This window comes from Equus asinus, chromosome X (assembly GCF_041296235.1).
Source record: "Equus asinus isolate D_3611 breed Donkey chromosome X, EquAss-T2T_v2, whole genome shotgun sequence".
Lineage (NCBI taxonomy): Eukaryota > Metazoa > Chordata > Mammalia > Perissodactyla > Equidae > Equus > Equus asinus.
The window spans coordinates 125,530,778-125,550,632 of record NC_091820.1 but is presented as its reverse complement, the minus strand read 5'-3'; positions in this window follow the sequence as shown (position 1 = coordinate 125,550,632).

The window sequence follows — 19,855 nt, the reverse complement described above, 5'->3', positions numbered from 1 at the left end:
GATCCCCTGTTCCTGCGCTTGGACTGGGCTTGAGTCAGCTTTTTTCCATTGCATGGTTCCTACTCCGAAGACTTCCTCCCCTCACTTTCCACCCCTTCCTCCCTCCGGGCCTGGTGGGTGCCTGCGTGGTCCTAGACCTCAACCCCAGCACCCTCTCCCTCCCTCCCCCCTCGCCCCCCCCTCCCCCCCCCCCCCCCCCCCCGCGTCTACCTGTAGCTCTGGGTTCCCGAGACCCCGGGCCGGTCCACATAATGAGTGCGTTGTGCAGCTCTCTCTGTTGATTTAATACAAGTGCACCGTGAATGCGGAAAAATAAATAGAAGGACCGAACATATGACTCTCCGTAGTGAAAAGTCTTTTCGAATAAATAAAAAGAGGCTGAGTTTTCACTGTTGAATGTAAATTCCTTTGAAGTGGAACTAATCATTTCAAGGATAGTTCACGTTGTCCTAACAACGCGGGTGAATGGCAAGGGCCCTTCTTTTTGTTAAAGATATGTTTTCTTTCTTTCAGTCAAAACTGATGATGATACCCCTTTCACGCTCTGTCCTCCAGGATCGTAAATCTCCACTCCCAGCTATCCAAATCGCACTTTCAGATGCCAAGCCCCCGCGGGTGACCGCTTCTCAGGCGGGGCCGGCGTGCACCGAGCTTCCCGCCCCCCACTCAGAACCCCACCCCCACCCCGGGGTCCCAGTGCCCGTCAGGTCCCACCTCCCAGCCATAGGGGGAGCTGCAGCGGGGGGAGTGGGCCGCCGGGACCGGGGGTGCCGCTGCGTCTTGGGGTCCACCGAGCCCTGGAGCGGGAAAGTCCTGGGGCACGCAGGATGCAACTTCCAACTAAGCGGGATACCGTGACTCCCATACCTTCCAAGGCCCCTGTCAATCTTTCCCTGGCCCCAGGAATGTGAAAAATGTTCACAAAAGCTGCATGCCCCTCGCCCACGATTATCAGCTGCTGGTGCCCACTTATTGGGGAGAAAAGGTCATCCCGAAACAATCCCAGCCGGCCAAGCCTCTCAAATCCTAACTTTACTCTCCCAACCGGCGCCTCCCTTAACAATCCCGAAGACCCTTGCGGCCCAGGCCCCAGTTTTCCCAGCCCCGCGGCGCCGTAGCCCACCCCTTCCTCGACACCCCGAGCCCTCCCGGCTGCCGTATGCCCTTTGTGGCGTTTGTGCTGAAGTGGGTTGGGGGTTAGGGGCTGGGATTCCCGGCCCAAGAAAGTGTACTTGTGACCTTGGGCTGGAGAAAGTTGCTCCCAGGTCACCTACTCCGAGGCTTAGAGGTGGGGGAGGGGGCTCCAGACGTCCAGACAGTCCCTTTTGGGTCCCAGAAACGCTGAGCCTGCGGCAGGAGCGGCTAGCTGGGTTCTCCCGTACCGGGACGCGGTGGTCTAGCTCCCCATCCTTCTGCATCTTGAAAAGCGAAGGAAACGGCCCCACCAAGACTAAAGGAGAGGAACAACGAATGCGGCTGGCTGAGAGCCCCCGCAAGGGCCGGCCTGCGCCAGGCTGGCCCCGACAGAAGCGTGGTGAGCAGAGCTTTCCCGGAAGGAGCAGGCTGAGCATTTGGTGCCCAGTTCCGCCCGGGGACAAGGTGGCACTTCTGGTGGCCCTACCCAGGCGGGTCCCACTTGCTTCTCGGGCGCTCCGGGCCGGGCGTGGAGCGCTACCCAGTCGGAAGTGTCGAAGGAGAAAGCGAGGGGCTAATTTTGTCGCTTTCTTTCGTGCCGGGTTTGCCCCTCGGGTCAAGAACGTGGCCGCGGTCGGACCCCAGCGTGGACCATTTGCATTCGCCTGGGTTTTAAATTCTTCACTACATCCGAGGGTGAGAACCGGCCTGCGCGCTGCAGGCGGTCTCTTCCACGCGCACAGCGGGCGCGGCTGCCCCGGAGGGAGCGGAGGGGGCTGGGAGGCCACCCGTTGTCTCTCCCCGGGGCTCGCGGGTCCTGGCAGCATCCAACAGCGGGGCAGCCAGCACCTCCCCCAGACCGGCTGTGGCCTGCGAGCACTTTGGGACGCACATTAGCGGCTCCCGGACTCGGGAGGAACCAACTCAGGGAAAGTTCATCAACAGGGCAACTCCAGGGAACTCAGAGTCTGTCGCTAGCTCAGCTCGGGCTCTGATTATTCAAACGAGCTTTTCTTTCTTTAAAACAAAAAGAAACAAAAATTCCAAATTCAAGCCGCGGACTGCGCGCCGCTAACTCAGAGATACGAGCCGGGCCCTGCGGCCGATTCTGCCCTGACCCCCACGCCCTCCAGACCGTTACCCAGGAGAATATTTGGAGGGCTCTGGGGCAGATTGGGAAATGTCTTGCGAGAACTTGCCTCCTTCCCGAAAAGCCGGACTTGGCGGCTGGCCCAGAGTAGCTAGGACATTGTTGGCAAGTTACTGCCAAGGGTCCTTCCAGCCTCAGTTTCTGCATCTATTAAGGGGGAGCAATAATCCCCTTTGCTTGGAGAGAGGGAACTCATTGTGAAGCACAGAGTCTGGCACACAGCAGGTGTTCAGAAAATTCTTATTGCCTTTCTGCACCCCGCAAGCCCCAGCGCCTTAACTTGCCGGTTTGTCTGGTCAGAATGGTTGAAAAGGATAACCCGCGTGAGCGCTGAAAGCGGCTTCATTGTTTGGAATCTTGGCTGTGGGGTGGGCCTGGGCCCCCACATCCCGAAATCCCCGGCCCGCACGCAGGGCAGCATGTACTCGCTACCGCAGCTCTCTCCCCGGCTGCGGCGTGGGGGCTGGGATTGAGGGGAGACCCGCCTGGGGCCCCTCCTTCTCTCTCAGCCTTCTGGCCTCTGGCCTTTGGGCTGAGAAAGTGGGTTAGAGGTCGGCGTCGAGCACTTCGGGAAGTGGGGGAAGAGAACCTAGTGGCAGCACCCTATGCAACCTCGGCAACTCCGAGGACGCTAGCGGCCCGCGCACTCGTCCTCTCTCGGGCCGGTATCTGCCACTGAGCTGCGCGTATCGGGCTGTAGGGGCCAGGTCCGGGCGCGGCCGCCTGCGCTTCGTTTGGCGGGACTCCGGGCTCGCGGCGGGCGGGCGGGCGGGAGGCGTGATCCTGGTGGCTCCTTCCCGCCACTGCGCCGGCTGCGGAGGTAACATCTGTGCCGACCCCCTCCTCACTGCCCCCTCCACCCGCCACGCCACCTCTTTTTTTTTTTTTTAAAGCAAGAAAGAAACGAAAAACCAACCTTCCTTTCCCTCCACAATAGACACACCAGGGGGCCTTTCACTTGGCCAATCTCAGGAGTTTCATATGAACTTCATTAAATCAATTACTCGGTGAACACATCACAATTTATTTGCAATTAGTATCAAAATGTCTTACTTTTCTTAATAGGTCGGAGCAGATGTAGCTACAGAAGGGACAACGCGTTTTCGTGAAATCTATCTCTTGCAACATATTAAATCTTCTGGTCAGAAGAGAAGGAGAAATTCAAAGGCAGTTTAGAGGAGGAGAGAGAAACCACGCTGGAGACAAATGCGATCCGTGCAGGTGTTGGAGCAGCTTGCGTTATAATTGTATCTAGCGAAAAGGTTGCCTTTATTACCCGTAATGATCGAACAAAAGTCACCGTAATTAAACGTCTGGTTTTCTCCGATGACTGAGAGGTGCGTGTCTGAAAGGCGCCGGGTACAGCGAGGGACTTCAGAAATGGTTAACAAGACGCCCCGTTCTTTGAATAGTGGCTTTGTCTTATGGGGGGGGGCGGGAGGAGAAGAGACAGAGCGAGAACAGTTCTCTAATTTTCATTGCCCCAAACCAGAGATTGATTGATTGCGACAACAGTTTTATTGTACTCGGGGAGGGGGTTGCTGCAGGTTTATAGAAACTGATTTACTTTCGTTTGGAAGTAAAATCATATGCAACAGTCTCCCGTTGGAAGGTTGGACCTCAGCTCCTGTTAATACCATTAGTGACACAGGATCGAATTTCAAATGAAGCCTGGTGACAATTACAGACGGAAACAGATGCCCTTGGAAATTTAGGTCAAGTGTTCAAGATTCTGGTTTCACGGTCAAGGTTGTCTTGGGGGTAACCTTGAAGAACACTCATAAATCTGTCCTCCTCTCCCAACTAGGGATGCACCTTCCGGGGGTGGTGATCAGAGAAGAGGGGAGCAGAAAATTTATTTAGAGGGTCCTCAGGTCACAGAAAACAGAAGAGATGCCGACATGTTGTAAAACCTGGCAAGTGTGCTGGGCTGGACAGTGTGAGTGTGTGTGGTGGGGGACACCAGCTACTCCTGGGGGCTCCAGGGAAGAACAACTGTGCGGACCGGAGTTGCAAAGACCTGAACTCCCGCGTCCACTTATTAGTCCCCAGCAGGCATACGTGGAGGCTGTCCCTTAGGCTCAAAGCCTTGTTTTTACCCATCCGTAAAATGGGAATCATGGTCCCGGCCTGGTCTTTCCAGAAGGGTGGTGGCGACGATTAAGTGTGGTAACGAAATGGAAGGTATTATTCTGAAATTGCAGCCCCCTTCCTTTGCATTTTAATCACTTGCCCCTCAGCTAAGTGAAAAAGGCGTCGTGTCTCTTTCCTTCTCCCCGCGGGAACCCTCCCTGAGAGCCCGCCGGCTCTGGCTCTGGCAGCACCAACGCCTTCCTTCAAGGGTATAAAATCATGTTGTCTTTTACCCAGCTCTAGATCCCAACCGGCGTCTTTAAGCGTGGCGATCTTCGGGGTTTACGTCCCTCTGGTGGGTGTTTTCCACTTGACAACTCTTTTAAAGACATAGAACCATATTTTATTTACTGCCTACTATAAATTATTTACTAGCAGGCTGAGGTAATTCCATTAAAGCCGCATGGTTTGTTTATACTAAATAGTTATCTGGGGACTCCTCGCCAGCCTTAGAGCTGCGAGGCTCCGGGGAGATGGGGACGGTCCGCACGGGCAAGGGATGCCCACGGAAAGGAAAGGGGTGCAATAGAAACGAAAATAGCCTTATTTCTATTGATAATTCATTAAAAATTAAATACAATGTAATAATCGTCGTTTTTGTTTGGTGTGAGGTGTCATTACCGCCCCCGCTACCCCTCCCCACCCCCGACCCCGTGTGGACTGGCTCACACTTGATAGCAAGATGACTTTCTTTCAAGGAACTAACTCGACGGTGGCATGAATCAGATTTAGGGGAGGATGGAGGATTTAGCTGGGGGGAAATGCAGGGGGCCATTCCTGAGATGAAGGGAGGAGGAGGGGAGGGGAAGTCCGGAGCTTTTTGCAGGGCTTGCTGAGGAAAGAAAGAAAACACTGCGAACTTTGCCTCGGGTCCCCTCCCCCAACACGTGTATCCAGTCAGAAAAGAGAGAGTAGAAAAAACCAGCCTGAGGGAAGGACCAGGCTTTATAGATTAGCTGCACGCGCGCGCGTGTGTGCCTGTGCGTGTGTGTGTGTGCGCGCGCGCGCATGTTTCTCTCTCCCCGAGATTTTAGCACTGGCCCACTGAGTTACTTCTTTCTACTTTTCTGACTCTGTGTATGTTATGTATATATAAAACAATTTTTTTCTATCTCTCAACTTAGAGACCTCTCTGGAAATACCAAGCACCCGAGAGATAAATTGGCCTTTGGGGGAGGGGAAAAGGGTTCGGGCTACCGACCATGAAATTTTTTGTCTAAACTCGCTGCCTTCAGTTATGTTGGCCTTGGAAAGGGTAGGGGGATTTATCTATTTCTGTTAAAGGCTTTTTAAAAAGGGGCTCTAGAGGAATGTGGTAACAGCGTGTTAGTTTCCCACCTGGCTTTGCAGATGGGGATTTCAGAATGGTTAGGTTATTGCCATAACACAGGAAGAGATAAACAAGACACCTGGACAAAAAGCCAGTTATCTAAAGCAACTCGGAAGTGATCTACAATAAATAGAAAGGCCTCTTGTCTTGAGTATTTTTTTCCCTTTTTCTTTCAGCAGAAATAGACATGCAAGGTAGGGAAAAAAGTCATATTGGTCTCAGTGAGTGAAAGACCTACTGCTGTTCATTACAGAGCTGAAGGACTGGAATTGACTTAAACATTCAAGACACATCTTGCATTCTCAGTAGTTAGGTTCACTAATAATTGAAAATTCAATGACATATTTTTAATATTCTCGGATTATATTTCTTGGTAATTTGGTTACCTTTATTAGCTTAAATCCTGTTATATCAGAAAGGAGGAGAAAATTATAATATGTATAAGCACCTTAAGTATGCAAACATGCATGAGGCATTTTGTGATGATGGAGATGCAGGTTAACCCTGTGAACACCAAGTTGAATGTACACTGTAGAGCCACATATTTCAGTAGCCACGTAAGTACATTTACAAAAATTGGGGTGCAATTTACATCACATAAAATTAGCCCCTTTCAAGTGAACAATTCAGTGGTATTTAGAACATTCACAATATTGTGCAACCACCACCTCTATCTGGTTACAAAATATGTTCATTAAGGATGGTGGCGGTAGTTGCACAATAATATGAATATGCTTGATACCGCTGAACTGTACACTTTGAAATGGTTAAGATAGTAATATTTTTTTAAAAATTAACTTATTCTCATTACTAAATCCAATCCTAATTCAATCATACTAAAACATCTACTAAAAAGAACCCAAACCCAAACCAAACCAAACCAACAAACAAAAAAAACATGTTGATCGACCCAAGATAAAACCCTGTACCCAGTAAATCATGACTCCTCATTTTTTCCAACTCCCAGACCCTGGCAGATCTTTTTATTGGTGCTTGTATTTCTTAAAACAAGTATTTTCCTCACCAGCAAAATTTCTGTGTGTTACTACTTCCTTAAAATCTATTTCATCACATTCTATTCCACACATCTAACTACAGATACAAAGAGAGAAGGGATAAACGACATAATCTGCTTATTTGTATTTGTTCTAGAAGCCAATAGAAGGTTTCCAGATTGGTATTTGCAACATGGGTCTTTTTAATGAGCATGTGGATCCCTGGGCGACACACACAAATACTTTGTTAGTCATTGTGGGAGGGACATGAGTTTGAGGCAACAGTTAATCTTGCTGTCATCAATAGAAAGTGGATTAGAGTGGTATTTTCTCTTTTGAAATGTAATTCATAAAGTTTAACAAAGCAATAGTTATCGTCAACCTTTTGGAAAAAAGAGTGCAAAGATGAGTTTTTGCAAACCGTTTGTTTCTGGGCATCAAAACTGTGCCCTGAATTCACAATTATGGAAAAACTTGGTGAATAGCTTAGAATTATCAGAGTCCCATCTCCTTGCTCTTGTGTGTGCTGATGCATTCATTTATTTCACACGGGTTCACCACAAAGACGAAAGGAAATATGACTGTGGCTAAAGAATTTTAATCAAAATTGAAGCTACCATTCATGTAATTAGGACCACAGTGTCCGAGGCCATTGGAGAAGCTATTTATGTAAGATGGCAGAGAGAGGTCAGAATTGGCCCAGAGTTGTGAGCTCAGACAGATTTTTGAACCCTATCTGCCACCCTGGGTTAATGTGAATTAAAGGAGCAAAGAATGTGTCGGCGGACAAAATCATGGGTGGTCAGTTCTGTAATTCAACATTTTGCTTTCATTCTATTTGGAGAATAACTTTCAGAGGAGCTAGCAGATTTTGACCTGCATTGATAAACTGCAAAAGGCATAGTTTACTTTTAATTTGTGGACTAGTCCATCATGAGAGGAAAACAAAAAGCAGCAGTTAGAGCTGTTCCATTCCTCCTAATACATTCTTCCAATGAAACATATTTCCTTTTTTGCCTTAAACATTCTTTCTACAGCAGGGTTTTTCAACCTTATCACTATTGACATTTTGGACTGCATAGTTCTTGATTGTGGAAAGCTGTCCTGTACATTCTAGGATGTTTAGCAGCATCCTTGGTTTCTACTCAGTGGCAGCCCCCAACCCCGAGTTGTGACAATGAAAAATGTCTCCAGAAATTGTCAAATGTCCCCTTGGGGGTCAAAATCATCCCTGGTTGAGAACCACTCTTCTACAGTCTTATGTTTGATTTTGAGGCAAATTGTTTTCTTTTTTGGTTGAGCTTTGTAAAATGTACAGTTTTATAGTCAGCAAGGACCTTAGAGATTCATTATTCATTAAATAAGGAGGCAGTTAAGAGTGTAGACTTGGGTTTAAATCCTATATACTAGTTATGTGACCTTGGGGAAGTCATTTAACCTACCTGAACCTCAGTTTCCTCTTCTGTAAAATGACTCTCAAAAGATCCATGTGAGGATTAAATAAGATAATGCGTGCTCAGAGCTTAGCACAGTGCCTGGCACACAGTAGGCAAGTAAGAAGCATGAGCTCTGGTTAGTAACTGCATGCCCACTGTGTGCCAAGCAATGTTGAATATCTCCCTTCATTGCAGGACTTCTGTTCTACAGCCATGACAGATGTGGGTGGTAAGGGCTCAGCCTTCCTTATTAAAACAATGGCCTGCAAAGCGGGGCAGTTCCCCTAGGAAGCACCACTAGGTTGTAGCTGTGCCCTCAGTCCCTGGTTCTTCCTCACTCTCCTGGATTCCTCGTGCCACTCTTATGCTCCCCCTTCCTAGTCCCCGTGACTTGGGCCCAGTTAGGTACAAAAACCCCTTCTGTGTTTGCCCTTAGCACAGCTGGGAGAGCTGACATTTTCCAAGAGAACTTTACTAATCACTAAGGGGAAATAAAAAGGAAACAATTATAGAATAAACAAGCAGCATAAAAATAGATTTCTAAAACAGAGGTTTCTGATCCTTTAATCCCAGTAAAGGTTGCAAAGAGCCATACAAGGCTCCAATTCCCGTTCTTTTTTTTTTTTTTTTAAGAGTGGCCCTGAGCTAACATCTGTTGCCAATCTTTTTTTCTTCTTCTTCTCCCCAAAGCCCCCCAGTACATAGTTGTATATTCTAGTTGTAGGTCCTTCTAGTTCTGCTATGTGGGATGCTACTTCAGCATGGCTTGATGAATGGTGCCATGTCCGCACCCAGGATCCGAACCAGCGAAATCCCGGGCCGCCAAAGCAGAGCATGCGAACTTAACCACTCGGCCATGGGCCTGGCCCCCTCCAATTCCCATTCTAACTACATTCTGATGTAGTCCCTAAGAAGAGAGGTACATTTATTCATTCATTTAACAAATTGTGATGACTGCCACGAAGGCAATAAAACCAAGTATTGTAATAGAGTTGACCGGGTTGAGGTGAAAGAAGTCAGGGGTGCTTTTCAGATAAGATGGTATTTGTGCTGCAGTCTTAAGGAAGAGAAGGTACTTGCCTGGTGGAGACTTGGGATAAGAACATTTCAGGCAGAAAGAACAGCAAGTGCAAATGCCTTGAGGCAAGTCTGAGCTGTGCATTAAAATAATAATGCTCGCTATATTCCAGGAACTACGTGAAGAACTTTTCATATGCAAACTCACTTAATTCTCTCAATTAAGTCAGTTAGTATCTACGAGCTCAGTACTACTATTATTTCCATTTTACAGATGTGAGAAATTGAGGAACAGAAACCTTAAGTTGCCCAAGGTCACAGAGTTACTAAGTGGTGGAGAATTCAAGTCCAGGGAATCTGACTCCAGAGTCCATGCTTTTAACCACTACACTACACTGCCTGGAGCATGAAGAGAGCAAAGGTAAGTGTGGGTGAGAGGATACTGGGGAGGCAGATGGGGGCCAATCCAGGTGGGGACTTTATAGGTCTTGGGAAGGAATTTGTCTTTATCCTAAGACCAGTGAGGAACCCCTGAAATATTTTGAGAAGAGTGGCATGATCTGGTTTTCATTTTCACAAGATCGCTCTGGCTTCTGGTTGAGAATAGACTGTAGGAGTAAAGATTGGAGTCAGCAAGACCAGGTAGAGGCCACTGCAGTCATTCTGGTGGGAGATGAGGAGGACCTAAACTAGGATGGTGGTGATGGAGAGGAATGGAGGAATTTAGTAAATATGTTGGAGGTAGAGTTAATGGGACCTCCTGGTGAACCAGATTGAAGATAAGTGCAAAAACAGGAATAAATCAAAGATGACTGATAGGTTTGGCTTTGAGCAACTAGACGGATGGTGGTACTTAGCTTCTTCTTTGCTCTTTACCCATGTGGATTTTGGGTGCCCTCTTGCCTTCCTGATCTCTAGGAACTGTTCAGCCAGTACCTCCTGTTTTTTTCTAGGACAAACGTCAATGCTTTTTTTCCAGAATGCTCAGAATGCCCCAGGTTCTCCACACTCAGTTCTAGTGTTCAATTTGAGCCAATGCCTAGTTCAGAGCTAGTTTTCATGGCAAACATCACTAGTTAATACCTTCAAGAATTCTCAGTTCACCCCTAAAGTATTCTGGAATTACTCCTTTAGGTAACTCTATTCCCCGTGTATAGGCAGTATGGGGTAAAGAAAACAAAGTATAGCAAGGAGGATGCAGTCATTGGCTCTCGGGTCAGATACATATTCAAATTCCTGCACCACCACTGATTATCTGTTTGACCTTAGGCAAGTCAGCTAACTTCTCTTAACCTAACCCACTAAAGCTTCAGCGTCCTCACCTGTAAACCGGGTATAATAATATCTTTTCCATTGTTAAATGACAGAATGTAAAGTGCTAATTCTAAGTACCCAGCACCTTATATATGTTGAAATTGATCTTTATTATTATTATTATGATTTCTCACCTACTAGTTTTGATCCTGTTCTGGAAGCAACATAATAAATATGCTTCGTCTTCCTCAAGGCAGAATTTAGCATATGTGAAAAATTTCCACCTTTCTGAATCTACCCTCCTGAAAAATGTCTAATTCTTTGATTTGTTCATGGGGTGAAGCGTTTCCAGATCCCTCTACGTATCCATCTACAATCCCTTAGCTTATTCACGGGAATATTGTCAAGAACAAATGAGGTAACGTTAGTGAAAGCACTTTGTGAACTGTGGAAGAGCTAAATAGATATTTTTATTCCTTGAAATGGAGACATATGATATATAATGATAAATAATCCTAATTTGCATATGAAAAATTGGGGCACCAAAATTCAACTGAGACAAATTGTGAATTTCTAAATTTTAATCTTATGTTATTGAAAGAAAAACTGGAAATGCGACTGCATCACAGGAAACTATCTCAAATGTTTGGCTAATTCCCAGGATGTGTATACTGTGGTTTCAAATGTTTATTACCTAGCCTAGCATTCAACCTTGACATGCAGAGTACAAATGTCAAACTTAATTCTAGATTTATAAATTTAACTCTCCCCTGTAACATAGACAAAATAAAAAGAACATGGAATGCTTTTATGCCAGGTTCTGTGCTAAATCATATATTTATCTTAAAAAAACAAACTAAATATTTACCACCAATTAAAAGACTAATAAATATGTTAAACCTATTAATCAAAATTATTCATAGATTTATAACAAAAAAATCCATGTTTTAATTAAAAAATATATCCACACTTTATGTGAATGTAAAAAAAGAACTGCTTTAATTATACTTATCTCAGGTTGATTTAAAATTGTGAGCTAAAATAGGCCTGGCAGTGCCCTTCATCAAGGTCTTAAAGTCTTAGAAATGTTTGAGGTTTGACTTCATCATCACAGTTAAGGAAATACCTTTTATGCTTTCTGCAAAAATGCTTCAACATTCTTTGTATTATTGACATGGCTCCAAAAGAAATTTTTTGCTTTTTTTTATAGTTCTAGAAAATAAATTTGGCAAAGCATTAACAACTGACAAATTTCACTGAAGGCCATATTCTTTAAAATTTTTTGTGGTTTTAAAATTTTCAAAATAAAAAGTTATCAAAAAATATAAAAACAAAAATTTTATTGATCCATAAAAATTTCAGTGCATATTTAATTAAAAAGTTAATATATAAATAAAATATAAATGACTTGGCAAAATATAGATTAAATTTACTTTGAAATGTATGGATTCACAATTAACCTAAAATAATATTTGGAAAAATGCATTTTTAAAAATTTTACTAAACTACATCTTTTACTCCATTTAAAAATATGTAATATCCCTCAGCTCTGCAGTCATTGCTTCCACAGATATTCAGTGAGCAGCTCCACCATGGCTAGTAATTGTCTAGATGCTATGTGAGATACAAAGATCTATAAGACACGGCCTGTGCCCTCAAGGAATTTACAAGCTAGAAGTAGTATCATATTCTTCAAAAAGCCTTGACAGTGTAAATAGAAATTATAAGCTTATAAAAGAATGCAAGCAAATCTATTCCAGAAGTCCATTTTGTAATATTACTACCCCTGATTCTACGGTTAACTTCTTTCTCTAAAGCAGAGACGATTCCTATCATTGCCTCTCCTCCTCTCCTCCATTTTCCTCCTTTTTCTTCATTGTTCACATCATCACATTTTCATTCATATTTTTAAGTGCTTGCAAACAGTTCTTGATTCTTAAAGTTATCTATTGTTTTTGTGCTTTTAAATGGTAAGAAGGACAGAAGCACAACTACAATTAACCTAGGAATATTAGAAACATTTTAAATAAAACAATAAAAACAACATTAGCTTCATGTGATCAATGCTTTTTCCATTAAATAGTGTTTTACTACTTTAGGTAAATTAATCCAATATGATATTAAGACATCTTAAAAAACCCCATAGTAGACAACTTCCTGTGTGAAAAGAATGCTTCCTTTATGGTCACCATCAGTTGCTCTCCTGTGTCCCTGCCTTAACTCTGTTTTATGAGGATATTGCACTTTAAAATACTCAGAAATATGGGTTGAGAGGTATGACTTTTGCATATTAGCAACAATTATCATAGAATATTATTTCTTTCTTCAGCCCGCCCCTTTTCACTGCCCTGGGGCCTTTTTGGTTGCAAACAAAACACAGTAATCTAATACCTGCTCTCTGCTGTTTGCATTTAACTATAGGATGATGCTCACTTTATGTCAGTAAAACATCGAGGTCCATGAACAACAGCAATGAGAGGAGTGGTGAGGGGTTTAGTCTGATTACAAGATTCAAAGCTGAGGGATTTTTTAAGGGAGGAACGGGGAGAATAGCAATGAGAAGCAAACAGGACATCTACTCCATCGCCTTACAAGCGCTGGGAATCTCTCCATGTTGACAAGCGTAGATCTACTTTATTCTATTAATCTGCTGCATACTATTCCATGATGTAGATGGGTTATAATTTATTTAGCCTTTCCAGCAGCTAATGGATATTTAGGTTATTTCTAAAGTTTTTTGATGTCACATATAATGCCATGCATTTTTTTTTACTAAGGTTCTTGCATAGAAAGAACTTGCTTTTCCCTCCAAGGGGGGAAAAAGTGAAGGCTGCTCTATATTTTATCCTGTGATTGAAGATCACAGAAAGTAGAACTGCAAGGGACTTTAGAAATCTTCAGTTCTCTCCTCAAAACTCTAATACCTATTCTCCCATCCGTATTCTCAGCTAATTACCTTGTTTCCTATTTCCTTGAGAAAATAGAAGTAATCAGAAGAGCTCATCTACACGTTCCCAATACTATATATACACACCTACATGCAGCTTCTGTACCCCTGTATTTGGCCTTCTTTCCAGTTATGGATGAGCTATTTGTGTTACTGGTTAAGGACAATGTCTCCTCCTATACAACAGATTCTAGTCTCCTTGCATACTCAAAGACATGGACCTGACAAACCCCTCTCTCCCTCCTGCATCATCAAATTTTCTCTCTCTAATGGATAATTCCAATTAGTGTACAATCATGTTGTTATTTCTCCCATCTTAAAAAGTATACTCTTGACTCTACTTCCTCTTCTAGATACTACCCCCACTTCCCTACTCCTTTATAATTTCTCAGAGGGACTCAAATTCTTCTCCTTTCATTCTGTTTTGAACTTGATTCACTGAGGCTTTTGTCCCCACTATTCTGTCAACACTGCTCTTATCAAGCTCACAAGTGAATTCCACCAATTGTATTTTTGAATCCTATTTCTTGACCTAACATTAGCATTTGGCACAGCTGATCACTTCTTCCTACCTTGACACACTTCCTACTTGGCTTCCAGGATACCACTTGTAATGACAGCCCCTCTCTTATTCTTGACATCGATAATTTGTGTCCTTTTTCTTTTTTCCTGATCAATCTATATAAAGATATCAATTTTATTGATCTTCTCAATGAACCAGCTTTTGGTTTCATTGATTTTCTGTATTGTTTTTCTATTCTCTATTTCATTGATTTCTGCTCTGATGTTTTTTTTCTTTCTTCTACTCACTTTGGGTTTTCTTTGCACTTTTTCTAGTTTCTTTAGGTGCAAATTGAGGTCATTGATTTCAGACCTTTCTTCCTTTTCTGATCTAGGTGTTCAGTGCTATACATTTCCCTCCAAGTTCTGCTTTAAGTGGCATCCCATATATTCTGATATGTTGTATTTTCATTTTTATTCAGTGTAAAATATTTTCAAATTTTTAAAAAATTATTTTTTGACCCATAGGTTATCTAGAAGTGTGTGGGGTTTTTTAAAATTTCCAAACATTTGGGGGTTTTCCAGTTAACTTTCTGTGACTTAAAAGTTTCCATTTTAATTCCATTGAGTCAGAAAACAGACTTTGTATTATTTTACTCCTTTTAAATTTATTGACACTTGTTTTATGGCCTAGAATATGGTATTCATGGTAAAAGTTCCATGTGCTCATGAAAAGAATGTGTATTCTGCTGTTGTTGGATAGAGCATAATGTAAATGTCAATTTGGTCAAGATAGTTAATAGTGTTTTTCCAAACTACTGTATCCTTGCTGATTTTCTGTTTACTTGTTACATTATTTATTGAGAGAAGGTTATTGAAGTCTCTAACCATAGTTGTAGCTTTATCTGTTTCTCCTTGCAGTTCTATCCTTCTCCAATTTTCTCCTCCACATTCTTTTTCAAAATAACCTTGACTATTCTTGGTCTGTTATTCTTAAATATGGATTTTAGATTAGCTTGTTGACTTATATGAAAAACCCATGTTTGGAATCCATTCAAATGATAGATTATTTAAGAGAAGGAATTCTTATCTTTATGGTATTATGTCTTCTTATCCTTGAATACAGTATGTTGCTCCATTTATTTAAGTCTTCAACTTTGTTTTTTATAACTTTTGTTATTTTTTCTATAAAGGCTGTGCAAAGGAAATCCATTCACCAAATATGTATTGGGTCCCCATTTATGCATCAGGAACTGCTCTAGGCCCTAAGGATCCACTGACAAGTAACCAAAGCAGACATAACCCCTGTCCTCCTAGAGCATTGTATTTTGGGGTGCAGTGAACAGGCACGCAATAAAGAAGCAACAAATAAATAGAATAATTTCAAAGAGTGACACATGCTCTGAAGAAAACAAAACCAAGTAATGTAATGGAAAATGATGAAGGAAGGTTTCATCAGATTGAGTAGTCAGGAGAGCCTCTCTGAGGAGGTAACATTTGAGCAGAGACTCAAATGACAAGAAGAGTCCAGCCAAAAGAAATCCTAGGGAGGTAAAAGTGCAGGCAGAGAGTGTATCAAGCACAAAGGACCTGCTGAGGAAATATAACAATGTCAATGCTTCTAATAATAACACTCATGTCTGTTGACTGTGTCATTTGTATTGAGCCAGGCACTATTTCAAGTACCTTACTTTTATTATATCATTAATAACAGACACAGTAACTCTATGAGGCAGATACCAGCTAGCAAGTGCCAGAGCAAGAATGTAAACCCAGGCAGCCTGGCTTTCAAGCCCTTCTTCTTAACCACTATGCATTACTAATCTCCCCCTTAAGACAAATCAAGCTGAATTGTATGGGGTAAATTGTGTGGTAGGACTTGAGGTTAGAGAGGGAGCATTTTAATAAGACCCCTCCCAAGTGATTCAGAGACTTCAGAGACCACACACAAAAAAGAATATAGACTTTAGAGAACTCATTCAGAAAGGTCACTAAACAAACATATTACAACAACAAAAAAGAACAACAAGAAACTCTGGGAGAGGAGAGAATCTGGTTTCCAGAGTTGCCACATTATATTGTTCAAAATGCCTACTTTGCAACAAAAATTATGAGGCATGCAAAACAAACCCCAAGAAATTATGGTCCATACAAAGGAAAAAAATAATGTATAGAAACTGTCTTTGAAGAAGTTTGGATATAGGATTTACTAGACAATGACTTAAAATCAGCTATTGTAAATATATTTAAGAACTAAAGGATACCATGTCTAAAAAATTAAAGAAAAGTATGAGAAAGATGTCTCAGTAAATATCAATAAAGGGACACAAATTATAGCAAATGAACCAAATGGAAATTCTATAGATCAAAAGCAAGAATAACCGTAATGAAAAATTCACTAGAGGAACTCATCAGCACGTTTAATTAGGCAGAAGAACCAGGGAACTTAAGTCATTTGAGATTATCCAGTCTGAGGAACAGAAAGGAAAAGAATGAAGAAAAATGAACAGAGCTACAAAGAATTCTTAAAACTCAACAATAAAAAAATAAACAATCCAATTAAAAAATTGGTAAAAGATCTGAATGGACACCTAACCAAAGAAGATATACAGATGGCAAATAAGCTCTGGAAAGACGCTCAACATTAGGGAATTAGATCATTAGGGAATTGCAAATTAAAACAACAATGAGGGGCCAGCCTGGTGTGTAGCGGTTGTTTGCACACTCTGCTTCGGAGGCCTGGGGTTCATGGGTTCAGATCCAGGGAGTGGACATATGCACCACTTATCAAGCCATGCTGTGGCAGGCATCCCACATATTAAATAGAGGAGGATGGGCACAGATGCTAGCTCAGGGCTAATCTTCCTCCAAAAGAATAAAATAAAACAAGAATGAGATACCATTACATACCTATTAGAGAGGCCAAAATTCAGAACACTGATAACACTAAATGCTGATAAGAATGTGGAGCAACAGGAACATACATTTAGTGCTGGTGGGAATGTAAAATGGTACAGCCATTTTGGAAGGCAATTTGGTTGTTTTTTACAAAACTAAACATTCTTTTACAATATGATATAGTAATCACACTCCTTAGCATTTACACAAAAGAGTTGAAAACTTATGTCTACATAAAAACTTGCACGGGGTTGTTTACAGCAGCTTTATTCATCATTGCCAAAACTTGGAAGCAACCAAGATGTCCTTCAGTAGGTGAATAATTAAATAAATTGTGGTACATCCATATAATGGAATATAATTCAGTGCTAAAAAGAAATGAGCTGTTTCTATCTTTTTACTTTCAATTTACTTGTGTCTTTGAATCTAAAGTGTATCTTTCATAAACAGCATATAGTTGTATCATGTATTTTGTATTGATTCTGCAAACCTCTGCCTTTTATTTTATTTGTTTATTTATTTGGGTTTTTTTTTGTGAGGAAGATTGGCCCTGAGCTAACATCTCTTGCCAATCTTCCTCTTTTTGCTTGAGGAAGATTGTCGATGAGCTAACATCTGTGCCAATCTTCCTCCTGTTTTTTTTTTTTTAAGATTTTATCTTTCCTTTTTTCCCCAAAGCCCCAAGGTACATAGTTGTATATTTTTAGTTGTGGGTCCTTCTAGTTGTGGCATGTGGGATGCCACCTCAGCATGGCTCAATGAGTGGTGTCATGTCTGTGCCCAGGATCTGAACTGGCGAAACCCTGGGCCACTGAAATGGAGCACGTGAACTTAACCTCTTGGCTGCAGGGTCAGCCCCCTTCCTCCATTTTATGTGGGATGCTGCCACAGCATGGCTTGATCAGCGGTGCTAACTTTGTGCCTGGGATCCAAACCTGTGAAACCCAGGCCGCCAAAGTGGAGCACACAGACTTAACCACTACATCACCAGGCTGGCCGCAAACCTCTGCCTTTTAATTGGAGTGTTTAATTGATTTACATTTAGTATAATTAGTGATAAAGTGGGATATACATCTGCCATTTTGCTATTTGTTTTCTATATGTTTTGCTTTTATTTTGTTCATTTATTCCTCCATTGTTGCTTTCTTTTATATTAAATAGATATTTCCTCATCTACTATTTTAATACCTACGTCATTTACTTTATGGCATTTTTTTAAAGATTTTATTCTTTCATTTTTCTCCCCAAAGCCCCCCGGTACATGTTTGTGTATTTTGAGTTGTGGGTCCTTCTAGTTGTGGCATGTGGGACGCCACCTCAGCATGGCCTGACGAGTGGTGCCATGTCTGCACCCAGGATCTGAACTGACGGAACCCTGGGCCACTGCAGTGGAGCACATGAGCTTAGCCACTCAGCCACAGGGCTGACCCCACTTTAAGGCATTTTTGAGCTATTTTTTTAGTGATTGCCCTGGGAATTGTAATTAAAATTTTACCATAGCAATCTAGTTCAGATTAATACCAACTAAATTTCAATAGTACATAAAAACTTTGATCCCACATATCTTCTTTCTCTCCCTCCTCCTTTGTGATGTTACTGTCATACAAATTATAACTTTACCTATTGTGTGTCCATCAATATACACTTATAATTATTACTATATGCAGTTGTCTTTTAAATCAGATAGGACAAAAAAAGTGTTACAAATAAAAAATGCAATTCAATAATAATGTTTGGAGACTTCAATACCCACATTAAATAATGGATAGAACAACTAGACAGAGATAAACAAGAAAACAGAAGACTTGAGCAACGTTATACATAAACTAGTATTGACATAAATCTATAGAACACTCCCTGTGACAATGGCAGAACACACATCCTTTTCAAGTGCATATGGAAGATTCTGTAGAATAAACCCTATGTTAGGCCATAAAACAATAAATTTTAAAAGATTTAAATCGTAAAATGTACTGTGACCACAATGGAATAAAATTAAAAATCAATCACAAACATGTAGAAATTAAAGAACACACTTCTAAATAACCAATAGGTCAAAGAAAAAATTGAAGAGAGATTAGAAAATACTTTCAGATAAATGAAAATGAAACACAATATACCAAAATTTATGGGATGGAGCAATAGTAGTGCTAAGAGGGAAATTTATAGTTGTAACATATACAGTTTTAAAAAAGCTCTCAAATCAACAACCTAAACTTCCACCTTAAGAAATTACGAAAAAATGATCAAACTAAACTCAAAGCAAGCAGAAGGAGGGCAATAATAAAGATTACAGTAAAGGAATTAAAGAGCAGAAAAACCTATTCTTATGACCCAGTTATTCCACTGCTGGGTATTTATCCAAAGAACTTGATAATACAAAGACATAAAGATACATGAACTCCTATGTTCATCACAGCATTATTCACAATAGCCAAGACTCGGAAACAACCTAGGTGCCCATCAAGGGATGAATGGATAAAGAAGATGTGGTGTATATACACAATGGAGTACTACTCAACCATAAGAAATGATGAAATCCAGCCATTTGTGACAACTTGGATGGACCTTGAGGGTATTATGCTAAGTGAAATAAGTCAGAGGGAGAAAGTCAAATACCGTATGATCTCACTCATAAGTAGAAGATAAAAACAACAACAAACAAACACATAGAAACAGAGATTGGATTGGTGGTTACCGGGTGGTAAAATGGAGAGGGGAAGAGGCACCACAAGTAACACGGCCAAGGCTGATATTAACAGGGAGAAGCACCTAATATTTTAAACACTAATATAATCAACTACAGCGACCTTGATCATGTTATTTGACCATTTTGTGCCTTGGTTCTCTCATCTCTAAGATGAGACTAATAATAGAACCTACCTCACAGAGTTGTGATGAGGATTACAAGACTTATCCCAGTAGGGCGCTTAAAATAGTGCTTGGAACATAGTAAATGGTATATAAGAGTTTGTCAAATAAAAATAAATAAAAGATTGGCCTATACAATTGTTTCCTCTTGCCGTGGTGAAAATCGTATATTCAGCCCTTCATCATCAC